We start from the raw sequence: 16,760 nt of genomic DNA, 5'->3' as shown, positions 1-16,760 counted from the left end.
TTTCCAAGTTGTTTGCTTTCTCCCCATTCCTTTCAGGGATGCCAATAATTCATAGATTTGACTTCTTTACATGATTCCATATGTCTCAGAGGTTTTGTTCATTTCTTTTCATTCTTTTTCTCTTTATTTTTGTCCGACCCTCTTATTTCAGAGAGCCAGTCTTGAAGTTCCAAAATTCTTTCCCCAGCTTGGCCTAATCTGCTGTTAATATTTGTAATTGCATTGTAAAATACTTTAGCATGTTTTTCTGCTTTATCAGATCTATTAGGGTTTTAAAAATACGTCTATTTTAACTATCAGCTCCTGCATTATTTTATTGTGATTCTTATGGATTAGGTTTTGCTGTTCTCCTGAGCATCAATGATCTTTTTTCCTATCCATATCCTTAATTCTATTTCTGTCATTCCAGCCAACTCAGCCTAGTTAAGAACCCTTGGTTGGAGAACTAGTGCAATAATTTGGAGGACATAATTCACCATTTGAGTTGCCGGAGTTCCTGTATTGGTTTTTTTCTTATCTTTGCATGTGGGTGTTCCTTTAACCCGTGGGCTGCCTCTGATTAAAGTGGTCAGCCAGGGGAAGGGTAGTTGTGCTGGAGTCCCAGGTTGGGAAGCCCTGCTTAGTAAGAAGTGATGACTAGGACCTGTGTGGCAAACAGTATGTCCACTTTTCTGTGCAGTAGGTGCTCTGTGCTTGGGCTCTGGACCAGCCCTTGATCCCCATAGACTCTTCAGAGCCTGGAGACAGCAGGACAAGGGCTGCAAAACAGCAAAGGTGGCAACCCACCCTTCCCACTGGGAGCTCTGTCCCAGGGAGTGGCAGAGCTGTTACTGTCTTGATATTCCTAACGAGGAATGGCTGGAGACTCAGGCCAGGAGGTCCCACCCACTGAGGAGATACAGGGCTGGAGACCCATGTAACAAACAGTCTGGCCACTTTTCTGTAGGGCTGCAGTATGCTGGGGGTCTGCTCTAGTCCCCAGTCACCTTGGATTTTTCAGCACCTACAGTGCAGGTACCAACAGCAAAGGCTTTGAAACAGCAAATATAGTGGCTTACCCCTCTGTCTGGGAGCTCTGTCTGTATCCAAGGGACATACGGACTTGTTGCTGGCCTGAACACACTGACAGGGGTGGTTGTAGACCTCAGTCAGGAGATTCTGCCCAGTGAAGAGAAATAGGATTCAGAATCCACGTGAAAAAGCAATCTGGCTGCTTCTCCACAGAGCTGCTGTGCTGTGCCACGGGCCTGGTCCAGCCTATAGTCACCCCGGACTCTCTAGCGCCTGAAAACGACGACGGCTAAAGCTGTGAAAGAGCAAAGATGGCCGCCCGTCCCTCTCTGTGGGAGCTTCGTGCCAGAGAGGCTTGGAACCACGGCCAGTTAGAAAACACTGATGAGAGTGGCTGGTGATACCAGCTGGGAGGTCCTGCCCAGTGAGGAGAAGAGGGGTCCGGGTCCCACATGAAAAAGAAAAGCAGTCTGACTGCTTTTTCTTAGAGTGGCTGCACTGAAGGCAGTAACTGCTAAGGCTGCAAAACAGCAAAGATGGCAGCCCACCCCTCGCTGTGGGAGCTCGGTTTCGGGGAGGTGTAATGCTGCTACCTGTGCCTGACTGAAATTCTCCGCCAGTGGGTCTCATCCTGCCAGGTTCTGTGGAAGCGGAGCCTGCACACCATTGCTGCTCAGCCCCCTGGATTCAGCCTATTTCTTAGGGGTATGTATGGGAGTCTAACCTCTCACTTTGCCAGAGTTGCGACCACTTTTGCTGGGAAGCCCGGTATCTAAAACTCCTGGTGCTTCGCGTGTGTCTTAGTGGCTGCTCCGCGGAGATTCTGCGCAGCTCAGTCTGTCAGACTGAAGGGCCTGGTGGAGTGGGTTCACGAGGGGATCTCCTGACCCAAGGGTTGCCAAATCCATGGGAGAACTGTGGTTCCTGGGGTTTGCTCACTCATTTACCATTTCCCTGAGCTGGGGAAGCTCCCCTGTTTTTGTGTCACTTCTCAGTAGGCGGTTGTTGCTTTTCTCCATTCTCTGTGGGTTGACTTGTTTTCTTGATGAATCCCACTGCGTGAACCTGGATGCTTCAGTCCCAGGTGCTGAATTTCCTTGCCCCTTCTATTTCTCTCCATGAGAGCTGTGCACACTAGCTGCTTCTACCTGGCCATCCTGGCCAGCCTGCTTTCAAACTGTTTTTCTTCATTTCACTAATCATATCCATTTTTGCTTAATCCAGTGGTCAGTTCTCAACTTTTGACCATCAGTAGCATTTGACACAGCTTATTATCCCTTCTTCTTTGAAATTCGCTTTTCTCTGAAATTCCAGGCACCACAGTCTTCTGGTGTTCAACTGGTTGCACCTGCTTAGCCTCCTTTGTTGATTCTCTTGTATCTCTTCAAGCTTTAAAATTGGTGTTCTGCAGAGTCTAGTCCTCAGACTGCTTCTTTTTCATATTTACACTCTCACCCTAAGTAATCTCATCCTGTCTCATGCCTTTGATAATCAATTATTTGCTGACAACAGCATTATGAATATTTCCAGCCTAACCTCCCAGCTAAACTCGAGATGTATGAATCCACCTTCCCACTTGACATCTCTGGAAGCCTTATGGGCAACTCAAATGCAGTGAGTTTAGATTCAGTCTCCTACTTGCCCCACTCTCCATTCCCAAGATTTTGCCATCACAGTAAATGTTCAGCCAATGCAAGCTTGTCACGCCATAAAGGCACATTAGTGGTTGGCAAACATCCTGACTAGGTCAGTGCTTGTGCGCTAAGAGTTGTTAGATATTTGGAACACTTCTCCTATGTAGAGTGTTGCATATTTGGTGAATAAATAAATAAACATTTGGGATTTTTCTTAGGGGATCTAAAGTTACTGTCCTTTGATATCAATGACTCAGGTAAATGCGATAAGCTAAATGAAATGCTCTGTGAGGTTTTGTGTGTGTGTATATATATATATATGTGTGTGTATTTTTTTCACAGTTAGAGTAGATATGTTTATCTAATATAGGATTTTCAATGTCTAATAATGTGCTTTTAAATTTAACAATGCAATCAATAAAGAACAAATTTGAAACCCAATTGAATAATTTTAAATTAAATCTGCATCAGTTTATAGTTTAAGTTCAGAGTTCTTACTAATATTCTGTTTGCCAATTATGTTAAGTCATTTACAATTTAATATGATTGATTTTTTGAGAGAGTTGGTCAATTCAAAGTTACCTAAAACCTAAGTGCTTTTCCTATGTCATCTGAACATATTCTCGTTATCAAAGACTGCAGAGTTAAAGTACTTGCAAAGGCCAGAAGTAATGTAATATAACAGTGAGATCAATTTTTTCTTTCTTTAAAAATAGCACATTAAGCATTCCCATTTATTAACTGTTCAGCCAACATCTAGAATTGGCTGCAAGATTTAGTTTTAGTGAGTTAAAACAATAAGCTAAATCTATCTCTCTCAAACACGATGAAGTGCTGTAAAAATGTGAATTTAAAAATGAATTCCCATAAGAGTTTTAAATCAAAGTTGAACAGTAATTTTATTTTATTGCTTTTTTTAAATAAAGCAGCATGTCAGAATGTCCAGTCTTTAATGTAGTTCAACCCACTATATTCATATTAGAGTCACATGGAAGAATGACACTATGAAGAATCGTGAACTTCTAAAGAATCCTTTACATTTCCAGTTTAAAATGTCATCAGCATTTTAGTAGACTGTGTAAAGTAATCTTGGCTTTACTGATGGTACACATATGACATTTATCCTGCATGCAACATAATCTCAGCTAGCTCCAAATAAGAAAAGAGCAATGTAGTGACAAATGTAGTAATTAACATCTGGGTTTAGCAAGCAGGGAACAAGAAACATATGCTCACTATTAAGATAGGATTTATCCATTTGGATTTATTTTGACATTTGATTTCTGCTTTAAAAAAAATAACACTGCTTAAAACTTAAGTAATATCAATTTCTTATTTTAGGGAACTTCTGGTAATGAACAGCAATACTGAGAAGAGCTGAAGTTCACAGTGAATATGGCTTTAAAAATTTAAAAAAACAACAGCTGTTTGAATGTCTCAGCTAACCTCAAATATGGGCGCACATTTGTTTAGGTACTGCTATCACTTGCTATTACTTTTATTATATATTTCTATTACTCTTTTTTTTTTTTTTTTTTTTTTTTTGAGACGGAGTCTCGCTGTATTGCCAGGCTGGAGTGCAGTGGCATGATCTCGGCTCACTGCAACCGCCACCTCGCAGATTCGAGCAATTCTCCTGCCTCAGCCTCCAGAGTAGCTGGGACTACAGGTGTACGCCGCCATGCCCGGCTAATTGTTGTATTTTTAGTAGAGACGGGATTTCACCATGTTGGCCAGGATGGTCTTGATCTCTTGACCTCGTGATCCACCCACCTCAGCCTCCCAAAGTGCTGGGATTACAGGCATGAGCCACCATGCCCGGCCGTTTCTATTACTCTTTATAAAGATCTTATTTAGTCCACAACACAATTCCACCAAAACAGAGCAAAATTTAAAGAAGCAAAAGGAATTCTTGTAGCACTACGAGAATGAACTTGAATGAACTACAAACACTGAAAGAAAAAAAGTTTAAATCCATTTTGAGGAAAAGAATGAAGCTAAAAAATAAGCCAGGTAGATATGGAACAAGGATATCTAAACTGATCAACTCCATTAGAAAAGGTATTGGGATAGTCCATTTTCTTTTGTCAGTTGTGTGCGTGTGTGTGTGTGAGAGAGAGACAGACAAACAGAAAAACAGAGAGATCTCAGAGATTTATAGGCATCCCTCCATCTGGCCTGCTCTTGTATCTTTAGAACAAATCCCCAGAGACCTCTTGCCCATCTGACTTAACCAATTCTGGACTTTAAAGCAGTCTCTTTATCTCATTCCCTTGACAAAAGTAAGACTGCTTGCAATTAAGAATGATACTAGAAGGGCACGTAATAATATTTGATATTAGCAAGTTAAGGTGATACGATTTCATGTTAAAGCTACATTTTCTACTTCCTTTTCTTCCATTTTTCCACTCACTGTCATATATTATTTATATTTATGTCTGTATTTATTATAGTATTGTAAACTCAATGAGAGTAAAGTATATATTGCATTATTTTTAATCTCTCCAATTTCTTGTCTGCAACCAACTTAAAGCTCTTAATCAAGAGTGTTACATATAGTGTCAGTAAAAATTTACAGTCTTTACAAAGTTATGTAGTGATATAAAATAATTTTATAATTGTTATAAATAAATATATCATATAACTAAAATTGGGGTGTGTTTTAGTGTAGAAGTGTATAGGATTATCTTTACTTTTCCTATGTTGTCATAAGACAATCAACTATAAAATGTGAAAAACATTTTAGGAGAAAATTTCTAGAATCAGAGATGCAGATTATTCTATTACGGAAGTATTCAGCATAAATAGTATAGATTCAAGTTAAATCTCTTGTTTTATTAACAAGAGAAAAGAAAATTTGTGAATGCATGAAAACATCTAAGCAGTTCATATCACTTAAAATAGTAAAATTATTTATGGCACATAGACTACATAAATTCTAATGTTTATGTAGATAACTATGTTAATACATATGAAGAAAGGGAGCTGTATCAGTAATACAACATTTTAAAAATCTGAAAATAACAGGATTTGGTTTGGAATTATTTATATGATCTTTAGGCCAATAATGTTTCATTTAATCTTAAAATTATGTTTTTATTTCCTGAATATAAACAAACTGACTTAGGCAAGTGTCCGTAAACATATGGAGATGCGTAATGCTTTTATGAGGACTAACCTACTTGCAGATAATTAAAATCTGACTACATTATGCATCACAGAGAGCATGAGTGATTAGTCAGGTCACACTGCTTATTAATGCTCAGCAACATCTGATGATGTCATTACTGTTCTATCACAATATAACTCATATAATGAATATTTTCCCAAGTACTGTAAAATTCCTTTGGAATACAGGAGAAAAAAAAAAAAAAACCCAATGTGTGAAGTTATAAAAGTCTTTATGAGGCCACTGGTGCCTATCAACATAGACAGAATATAGACAAAGACTGCAGGCTTCTTATGGCAGCATTGTGTCTGATTCAGCTTCCTACTTTCTGGGATAGAGTTTCCCAGACCTGGTTGTGCATCTGAATCACTAGAATTATTGAAATACAAGACAGATACCTAATATATCACCTTCTACCTTTAGAACCAGCATGTTTAAGGATGGGGCTCTGAACATTCCTTTAAAAATCTTCCCAGTTTATTATAAACCAATTGGTTACTAGGTACTATTTTGGCACCCCTGGCCAGAGAGTATAAAATGTAGGCAATCAATAAACATTTGTTGAATGACTAAGACAGTGATTTTCAATGTGGCAGCTAATACGTCGAGGCTCCTCAGTGTCCACATTTACTTTTTGATGATTTGGCATCTATTAATATAGCACTACTTTATTTATTTTGTTGTCCAGAAAGGGCAAATAATAATTGAGATGTAGATTATACATCTCAGGAAGGTATGGTACCCTAAATATTCATTGTGCAAAATCAACTGAGTTAATTACCAGGATGATAGCTTGGGATAAGGTATTACATCTGTAACTTTAGCTTCTTTTAGTTTGAGACTATTTTGGAACAAGACAGGATTCACCTCCTTGAAACTCCAGTGTTAGAAGATGGCTGAAATATTCTCACTTGGAGTATTTTTAGGCTATGTGATTTCACAACAGTATTTCATGTTTGATGATGTAAATACCTTCTCCCATTAGATTTTAATTCAATTCAATATAAAAACAATGTAGTGCCTGGAATTTCTTTAGCCTTGCTTTCCATAAATACTGACCAATGGAGATTAAAAGAGACACAAAACAAGATAAAAACATCTCTCCTTGGGGCCTCCAGGGTAGTACTTTAATTAGCACATTTGCAAATGTGGATGTGATGAAAACTACAAGCTATGTTTGGTGGTTTTGGTCTTACGTCCCCATGCAGCAATGAGTATGATGGGCAACAATATTCATTAAGCCTTGCTGTGCTAAACTACACCTTTACAAAAAACCTTCTCTGCCTGTACATGCCTGGCTTCTTTGCCTTCTGCTCTCATGATAGGCCTCTGCTAATACTTCTATCTTAACCCATCCTGTGAGATTTCATAGCAGATACATTTAGGAGTTTCCTACTGAAAGTCTGCTGCTTCCAATATTCACCTTCTTCACACCAGTCCCAGAAATCAGACACCTTTTTACTTTGCACTTATTGGCCTCAGCTTACATAGCCCAAACCTGACAATTTCAGCAGTTGCTGGACAGGTATTGTCTCCAAACAGCTTTAGTATAGTCAGTAAGACAGCCCTCAGCATGCAAAGATAACAATCCATCCACTATTCCCTCAGCACTTTTCTTTACAGATACTGCCATACCCACAGCCCTTGACTGCAGTATAAATGAACAGACGTGACCTTCAGAGAATGTCAGCATCAGTGAGGGACATTAAGATGTCAGCATTCTATGTGCTTCTTTTTTTTTTTTTTTTTTTTTTTTTTTGAGACGGAGTCTCGCTCTGTCGCCCAGGCTGGAGTGCAGTGGCCAGATCTCAGCTCACTGCAAGCTCCACCTCCCGGGTTCACGCCATTCTCCGGCCTCAGCCTCCCGAATAGCTGGGACTACAGGCGCCCGCCACCTCGCCCGGCTAGTTTTTTGTATTTCTTAATAGAGACGGGGTTTCACCATGTTAGCCAGGATGGTCTCGATCTCCTGACCTCGTGATCCGCCTGCCTCGGCCTCCCAAAGTGCTGGGATTACAGGCTTGAGCCACCGCGCCCGGCCCTATGTGCTTCTTTAACATGCAAAAATCACCTGGAACCCAATGGGATGAATTAAGTTCCCTTGATTCTGTAGGGTGGAAGCCTCAGTCATAATTTATTCCCCATGGACTGAGACAGAAAGGCAAATATACTAAAACATGTTATATCATTTTATATTGAGAATGCAATATTGAGAATTTTATATTGAGAATACAATATCTTGCTTTCCTATTGTTTTGTGAACAATGTTTTCAAGCATTATTTTATTTTACTTCTTTGTTTCCTCCTACTACTGACATTATTATACTCTCAGTTTCCCTATTACACTACTCTATCTTCATAGTGACTGAGCACATACTGTTCATTTCTTTCCCTTTGCTCATAATAGGTACATTACAAATGTGATTTGTATAATCTGAGTGATCTTTCTGGAGGGCACAGTCATGACTTGGTGTGCTATTACCATTCATCCTTTCTGTCCATGGCCAGGCAATGTTTCTGGGCATGGCACTAGGTAACCAGTGCAGCCTACCCCAGAGCTGGCAGTAAAGAGGGTTCCAAAGATCACGCTCTACAATGCCAGAGGTCTCTGTCATGACATTCATGTGGGATTATGCATTGAAGTGAAGGAAGATATTTAAAGTACTATGAATGTTTATTTTGTAATAACATTCACATTTCTTTTTCTAAATTTTTCACTTTCTACAAGTTTTAAAATGTGTGTCACTATTTGTATAGTAGTTTATGTATAAAACATATTTAAATGAGTTATATATTTTGGAAGCATGAGCAATTTTTTTTTAATAAAAACTTGATAAGTTATCAGAATAAACAAGTTTAGAGACCATGGCTAAACACTTCTCAGATGCAATCTTTCAGTCCCTTAGGTTTTCAATAGCAGCAGAAGTTTTATAGGCTAATAGGTGCTAATGATTTTGCTATTCATTTACTCATTCAAAAACACTTAGTAAACATTGATAAGAGTTAGTATTAGTGCTAGACATGGGGTAAAAATAGAGATGAATATAGTCATTTTGTTCTTTAAATTTCTAAACGGGAGAAAGCGTGTAACCATAATGTTTTGTTTTTGCAGTTATCTTTGCCTAGCATGACTTTTCCCGATTTCTAGTTACCAACTGCTACTTGCCCTTTAATATCGTCTTAAATGCCATACCATCTGGGATGCCTTCTCTACCTCACTTGCAATTAGTTGAATACACCTCCTTAAGTGCTCAGGCAGTTGTCCTTTGACACAACATAGCATCTCCAGCTGAGAGTCTACCAGCCTTGAAACAATATTGCAGTGCAATATTCTTGTATCAAAATTTGCTAAGAATCAATAATATAACAGAATACTTGAGTACCTGCTATATTGGAGGCCAAATGACTGAACATATTTAAACAGAAAAATAAATGGAAAGATATTCATTGTCTGAAACAATGGTTCTCAAATACTACCATGTATTGAGATCTTCTGGAGGACTTGTTAAAAACAAAGATTGCTGGGTCCCACCCTGAGTTTCTGATTTAGTAGATCTAGGTAGGGCCAATATTTAACATTCTTATATAAGTTTCAAGGTGAGATTCCCAGCACCATATAGGAACTGTAATTTGAGAACCACTTGTTTTCCTAGTAACTGCTGACAGGGATCTAAAAGTTTCACCTCTTCTTGCTCCTGACTATATGCCATCTAATGCAGTCCTTATTGACAACTCAGGTTTTCTCTAACAGTGCTTAGGACCCTTATGACCTAGGATTTTCTTCTTTAAGTACATCTATTTATCATGAAACCACAATATTACTCAACTAGGAGGTACAGCAATAAGCCAACATACTGAATCAGTGAGTCTATTTTACAGTTAGGAGGCTATTTTGTATATATGCATTGATATTTATTTAAATTTCAGTGAGTTTTTTTATATGTACTGATTCAATCTATTGTAGAGCATGTAACAAAAGAAATTTAAACCATGACTTGAGATGTAATTTCACGTAAAAGCTTTCCCAAGATCCTAGTGGAGAAGAAAGGTTGTTGAACTGACAGCTGAGAAAAAAATAGAGCTCTTTGGCCCTTTAGTAAGTTCTGGTTATGGGGTTAGCTGTTTTCCTACTGTTACAATGCCTGTAATTTACTTTGAAATATTTCCGCATGTGCAACATGATATTATATATGTTTCTTAACATATACATATATGTTATATGTGTGTATAGATATGTATAACATATATATAACCCAAGTGCTGCTGGCATTTAATCAAGACGGCAGAGTCGAGTCTAGAAATGACTTGTTAATGTCCTAATCAAAGATGCACAACTGGGGCAGTGGTATGGGGAAGGAAAAAAGAGGGGTGTTCTTAGTATTCTAATCAAGAATCCCATCTAGATGCAGTCAGTACATGTGCTTCTGTTATTCACTCAGAACTTGATAATAGGCATTTTAGTAATTGGCAAACTGAATGTTAAAGATGAGTTTTTCTTTATAAAAATAGTGGCTTATTGACTAGTCACATTAATATTAGAAATGGGTTCTCATGGGTGACATTAAAGTTATCAAGATCTGTGGACTAGCTAAAAATATTCTATAAGTGTTCTTCACTCTTACATCAAAAGGCAAAAAATCCAAAAGGCCATGTACTCTTTACTTTTAAGGGTAATGTTTCAGATAAATCACTAAAAGATCCTGTGTCTATCCAAGAACTCTAGAATATTCTGTTAGTTTGGTGCCTCCCTATGAAATGTAGCATTCATCTCAAATAAGATCCATCCTTCCTACAGGATGGTGATATGAAAACCTAATAGTAAAGAAAATGAGAGCTCCTTTTAGCATTCGGAAATTGTATGCTCTGTGCATATATTTAGTATATGTGTGTTTGTGTGATCTTAAAAGCCTTTTTAGATTCACATGTGAGATGGGACAGAATTAGGGTTTGGCATTTCCCTTAACTTTTTTAGGCTATTCTCAGAGCCACTGGTGGGTAGCAGCAAACAGCCCGATAAGAAATCCTTAAATACTTTTTGGGATGGAAAGTGACCACAGACTGAGACCCTACAGTAGTAACCTATGAGAGAATGGTTGCAGTGGAGCACAAGAAAGAGATGGGGAAGCAAAATGGCAGACATCTCTTAAAACCAAGGGTAGCTTGGGTGATGGTTGCAGTTTTAGACTCCATTTTCTGGTGATAGTAGGTTAAGCCATTTTGTCCAAATATCCTAATGAGAATAATTGAAACAGCTAGACATTTGTTTTTTAAACTTTGCTGGAAAGCGTTAGAGAGCCAACAAGATAGTGAAAAATTACCAGGGTAGGATCTGGAAGGAAGACACAGATTCAGGAATGTGAGTCCAGGATTTGGCACTGCTTCTCTGGCGTGGGTGTTTACTCACGCAAGTGGGAGCAGTTGAGAGGCTGAGAAGTTAAGCAGCACTTTTGACCACTTTGCAGACACAGGAGGAAAGGAAATTGAATCCAGGACTGCCAGGTAGGCTGCTGGTGAATCTGCCTCTCCTTGGGTCTGGACCCCAGATGGCTATATCTGAGGAATAAGGATGAACCAGAAAGAGGCCCTCACAAAGGCTATATTTCAGTTTCAAATAATCTGAATTGCTGCAATTGAATTTTGGCAATTTTAGATTGTTAATGTCCCTATATTTAATTATTTTCCACACTACGATAATAGTAACCTAGTTGGTAAATTATTTCTACAAAGGATATTGCAGAATGATATCTGGCCACAATAAAGAAAATAACTAAACTCACAAGTGAACAAGACTACATGATTGAAAATCAGTAGAAACATTACACATTAGAATCATACATGAAGTGATTCTCAATAGTGGAGTTTTAAGAAAGATTTAAAAATTACTTACTGTTTGCAAACATAGAATACAAAAGGCTGAGATTTTCAGTAAAAATGGGGAACTCACATAAAAATGGAAAAAATAAAACTGAAAAACATAATATTTGAAATTAAGAACTCAAAGAATGAGTTTAATAACATATTAAACACAGATAAAAGAGAATTAATAGCCCAGAAGTTATGTCAGAAGAAGCTACTCAGAACGAGGCATGAAGAGACAAAATGATTAAAAAATACAGGAGTAAGAATAGGAGGCGTAAAGGATATATTGAAGAGGTTTAACGTATATACAGTCCTAGAAAAAGAGAAGAAATGGTACAAGCAATATTTGAAGTCATAATGTCTGAAAACTTTCCAAAACTGATGAAAGACATCATAGCACAAATTCGAGAAGCTCTGAAGCTCAAACATGATAAAAGTAACAACATTACATCTGAGCAGATTACAGTAAAAGTGCCAAAAAAAACAAAAGCAGATATGTATCAGCAGATTATATTTATATATATCAGCAGGTATATTGATATAGCTACCTATATAAAGCTTTAATTATATAAAGATTTATTATATGTATATATTTATATATAAAGCTATATATAATAAGGTTTTATATTATAAAAGCTATATCTATAGCTATATATAATTATATTTTACATTGCTATTAAAATAGTATTGTCAGTAAAAATATCCCTCAAGAATAAAAGACTAAACAAATGTTGATTACATGAATTAAAAATAATAACTACTTCTGAAGTTTATAGATACAGATATAGATATACATTATCTGTAAAGCATATAAGACACAAGTGGGTTAAATAGGCATAGGCTCTAAGGACCTTGTATCATTGGGAAATTCCTAAAAATTCTAATTTGTATTAGACTTAAATAAGTCAAAGACACATACTTTAATGTCTATGGTAATTCCTAACAGGAAAAGAGTTTATAACTCCCGAGGCTACATAGGACAAAATGGAAAAATAAATACTAAATTTAAAAAAATAATGGAAGAAAAGAGAGAAAGCATTTAAGTGATAGATTGAGTATAACATATACGCATAGACACATGGACACACATATATATCGATGACAGTAGCAAATGTAAATAATTAAGCAGTATAAGTAAAAGATGAAAATTATGTTACTAGATTTAGAAGAAAATCCATCTGTGTGTTCCTTATAAGAGTGATCATTGAAATGGAAAAATATGATATGATAAAAGTAAAGCAATGGAAAAAGTTGTGTCATGCAGACACTAGCCAAAATAAAGCTGGCCTGGCTACATTAGTAATACAGAAGAAAGATTTTTCAGACAAAAGGCATTGTTAGAGATAAGAGAGACACAAGAACGTTAGTGAAAATTTCAATATAATGGGAAAATATAATAATTCTCCATGTAAGTGATCCTAATAACAGCCACAATACATACAAAGCAAAAATTAACAGGAAGATAATGAGAAGTAATTAGATATATTAATATAGTGGAATATTTCTAAAAACCTCTACTGGTACAAACAAACAAAAATCAGTCAAGATGACAATTTGCACTAATACACATGTGTAGAACACTGCGTCTCACAACTATGGGGTGCATTCTTCTAAAGCATGCCTGGAATTTTTACCGAAATTGACCATATTTAGGACCATAAAACATCACAAAATTTAGAAAAAATTGAAACTATAGGTGTGTTCTCTGACATACTTAAGCTTAATACTTAAATATATACTTAAATATGACATACATATTTAAGAAATAAAATAACAAAAATAAAAAGGCTAAATATATTTGAAAAAATTAAAAAGTATTTCTTAAAAATCCATGGCCATAAGAGAAATCACAATGAAAAGTTTATAAATATTTTGAAAGAATAAGAAAGAAAATATGGTATTGTATATCAAATTTATATATACAATATTATATAGAGAGATTTGTGGGGTGCAATCAAACCTTTACTAGAAAAAGGGATTCAAATTTTAAATGTGTAAGTTAGATAGGTTGAAAGTAAAGTTAAGCAGCCATCTGTAGTGAATCTATAATTTTTAATTGCCTTGGCATTTATTTTGAATATAAGCTGCACTTTCAAATCCTAGAAGAAAGTCTTAGTCATCTTTGATAGTTTTCAGTTCTTTGCCTTCAAGCTCCTTAATGTGGTCGATCCAGATATTTCTTATACAACCACCTCCTGGTGACCATCTCTCTATGGGTCAGATAGACATGACCTTCTTGACTCACTCCACTCATACCCACACACTGCTTATATTGCTTAGATATGCTACAATGACTACTTTCAGTCACCATGCACCTCTATGGAACCTGCGCCTGCTTGCTCTAAAACCTCTAATTAGAACTCCCTGTGGGAAACCTGCTTGGATAATACCCTACACTGCAATAAAGGCCTTGGTCCACAGGTTCCTTGCCCTCTCTCTCTTGTTCTCTACCTGCTGCTTGAGTGTGTGTGTTAATAAAGTATGCATCTCAGGCTGGGCACAGTGGCTCATGCCTGTAATCCCAGCACTTTGGGAGGCCGAGGCAGGCAGATCACCTGAGGTCAGGAGTTCGAGATCAGCCTGGCTAACATGGTGAAACCCCGTCTCTACTAAAAATACACAAATAGGCTGGGTGTGGTCGTGGGTGCCTGTAATCCCAGCTACTGGGGAGGCTGAGGCGGGAGAATTGCTTGAACCTGGGAGGAAGAGGTTGCCGTGAGCTGAGATCACGCCATTGCACTCCAGCTTGGGTGACAAGCAAAACTCTGTCTCAAAAAAAAATGTGCATTTTATTTATGGATAAAGAAGTATTACATGAAAGGCACATTGTAAACCTGAATAAAGGAGAAGAGCTGTTGATCATGGATCACCCCAAAAGATTCACACATTTATGACATTGAGGTAGGGTATGTTCTTACTAGGAAAATACTGATACATTTCACTTCATTAAAATTAAGTATTTCTGTTCATCAGGGGACGTGACAGAGAGAGCAAAGGGACAAGGTACAGAGTAGGAGAAAATTTTTTCAATCTGTTTAAATAATAAATAACTTCTATCCAGAATATATGAAGAAATACACCTTCTAACAATTTCAACCAAGAAATGAATCAATAAATGAATGTTAACTGAATAGAAACATGGTAAAGAGATGTGAACCGGCATTTCACGAAAGAGGATATCTGAATGACCAAAAAACATATCGAAAAGTGTTCAAGCTCATTAGTAACAGGAAAATGCAAGCTAAGAGTTCAATGAGATGCACACCAACCAGAATGGCCCCAATTTAAAAGATTAACAATACCAAGAATAGAAAATTGGAAAATGTATTTATTGCAAAGGAGAGAACAAACTGACCATCATAAGGTTGAAATAAGCATATCCTACAATCTGGAAATTCTATTCCTGGGTGTAAGAACAACACGTGGATACTGAGTCATGCGTGTGAAAGAATGTTCATAACATTATGGTTTGTAATAGCCTCAAACTGGAAACATTCCAAAAGTCTATGTAGAGCAGTATCTACAGATGAATTATAATATATTCATATAATAAAATATTATGCAACAATAAAAATCCATGAATCTTGGAAATGGGCTATCACTGCATTATTGGCTTAAAACCAGTCATTGTATTATTATCTCTTAGTTCAGGTGTTTGACAGGGCTCAGCTGGGTGTTCTGCTTGGGGTCTCTGATGAGACTGTGATCATTTGGTGTTTGGGGATGGAGTCCCAGCTGGGGACTGGATCGGTTGCTGTTCCTTAGACATGTCTCTTTGTATTCAATATTTTTGGTTTCTCTACCTGGCAGACTCAGGGTAGGTCAGCTTGAAAGATGGCAACTGAAGGCTCCTGCAGTGACCATTCCAAAAGAAATTGTTAGAAGGTGCATGGCATTTTCTAACCTATCTTGGAAGTCATAAAGGGTCACTTCCACCATATTCTATTTGATGAGCAAATGACAGAAGCCCTCTTGGGATCAAGAGGTTGGGACACAAGCTGCCTCCTCTTGATGGGAGGGTGGCAAACAATTTTCAGACATGTTTTGAAATTACTGCATGGTTAGATGTTCTTATAATTTATCCTTGAACTGTTTAATTTTCTTTTGTGGATTTTTTTCTGAATGTGTGTTTACATTTTACAATTTAAAAGTGAAAACAAAAAATAGAAGAACAATGTGCTAGTCCAGTAAGGAGGGCCAAGATCTACCAAAGTGGTGAGGGGCATCATGCTTCACAGTGTTTTCAGTTCCTCACGGCTCTTGTGATGGTTAATTTTGTGTGTCAGCTTGGCTGAGTCACAGTGTACCTATATTTAGTTAAACATTATTGTGGATGTTTCTGTGAAGGTGTTTTATTGGATGAGACTCATATTGAAATTGGCAGAGTTTGAGTAAAGCATATTACTCTTCATAATATGGGTAGGCCTCATCCAATCAATTGAATACCTGAACAGAACCAAGACTGAACTCTGAGCAGAATGCCTTGGGACTTGGATGGTAAATAATCTTCTCTGATCTCCAGCCTGCCAGCCTACCCTACAGATTTTGGATTTGCACCTCCACAATCATGTGAGCCAATTAAACAAATTTGTTCTCTCTCTCTCTCTCTCTCTTTCTCTCTCTCTCTCTCTCTCTTTCTCTGACACACACACACACACACACACACACACACACACAGACAGTTTTGTTGGTTCAGTTTCTCTGGAGAACACTGACTAATAAGTTCAAGGCTTAGTTTTAGTTTCTAACAACTTGGGCTTGGCGTCCAAACTCTTACATCACAAGAAAGCTGAGATCCATCAGAACTGTGTCCTTGCGCTTTTTCTTAGATCCCCATGAGAGGCAGAATAATACCTTCTACCAAAAGATGTTCATGTCCTAATCCCTGGAAACTCTGAATATGTTACCTTACAGGGCAAAAGAGACTTTGCAGATAGAATTACATTAGGAATCCTGAAATGGTGAGATTATCCTAAGTTGCCCAGATGGACACAATGTAATCATAAAAGCGCTTCTGAGAGGAAGGCAGGAGGGTCAGAATTTGAGCCAAAGCAGATGTGATGACACGGTCAGAGGTCAGAGTGTGC

The 16,760-nt window shown here is 37.5% G+C and overlaps 1 protein-coding gene and 1 long non-coding RNA gene across 7 annotated transcripts in view; one reads left to right on the top strand and one right to left on the bottom strand.

The window, feature by feature from the left end:
- Positions 1-16,760, bottom strand: part of PIK3C2G (phosphatidylinositol-4-phosphate 3-kinase catalytic subunit type 2 gamma) — a 422,739-nt gene that overhangs the window by 68,947 nt on the left and 337,032 nt on the right. The window lies entirely within an intron of this gene.
- Positions 1-16,760, top strand: part of LOC103875653 — a 63,519-nt gene that overhangs the window by 18,258 nt on the left and 28,501 nt on the right. Inside the window, exon 2 of the long non-coding RNA XR_002515572.2 lies at positions 3,987-4,118. This is a non-coding gene — a long non-coding RNA (uncharacterized LOC103875653). The remainder of the gene's footprint in view (positions 1-3,986; positions 4,119-16,760) is intronic.

This window comes from Papio anubis, chromosome 9 (genome assembly GCF_008728515.1).
Source record: "Papio anubis isolate 15944 chromosome 9, Panubis1.0, whole genome shotgun sequence".
NCBI lineage: Eukaryota > Metazoa > Chordata > Mammalia > Primates > Cercopithecidae > Papio > Papio anubis.
This window is presented reverse-complemented; position numbering and strand designations above follow the sequence as displayed.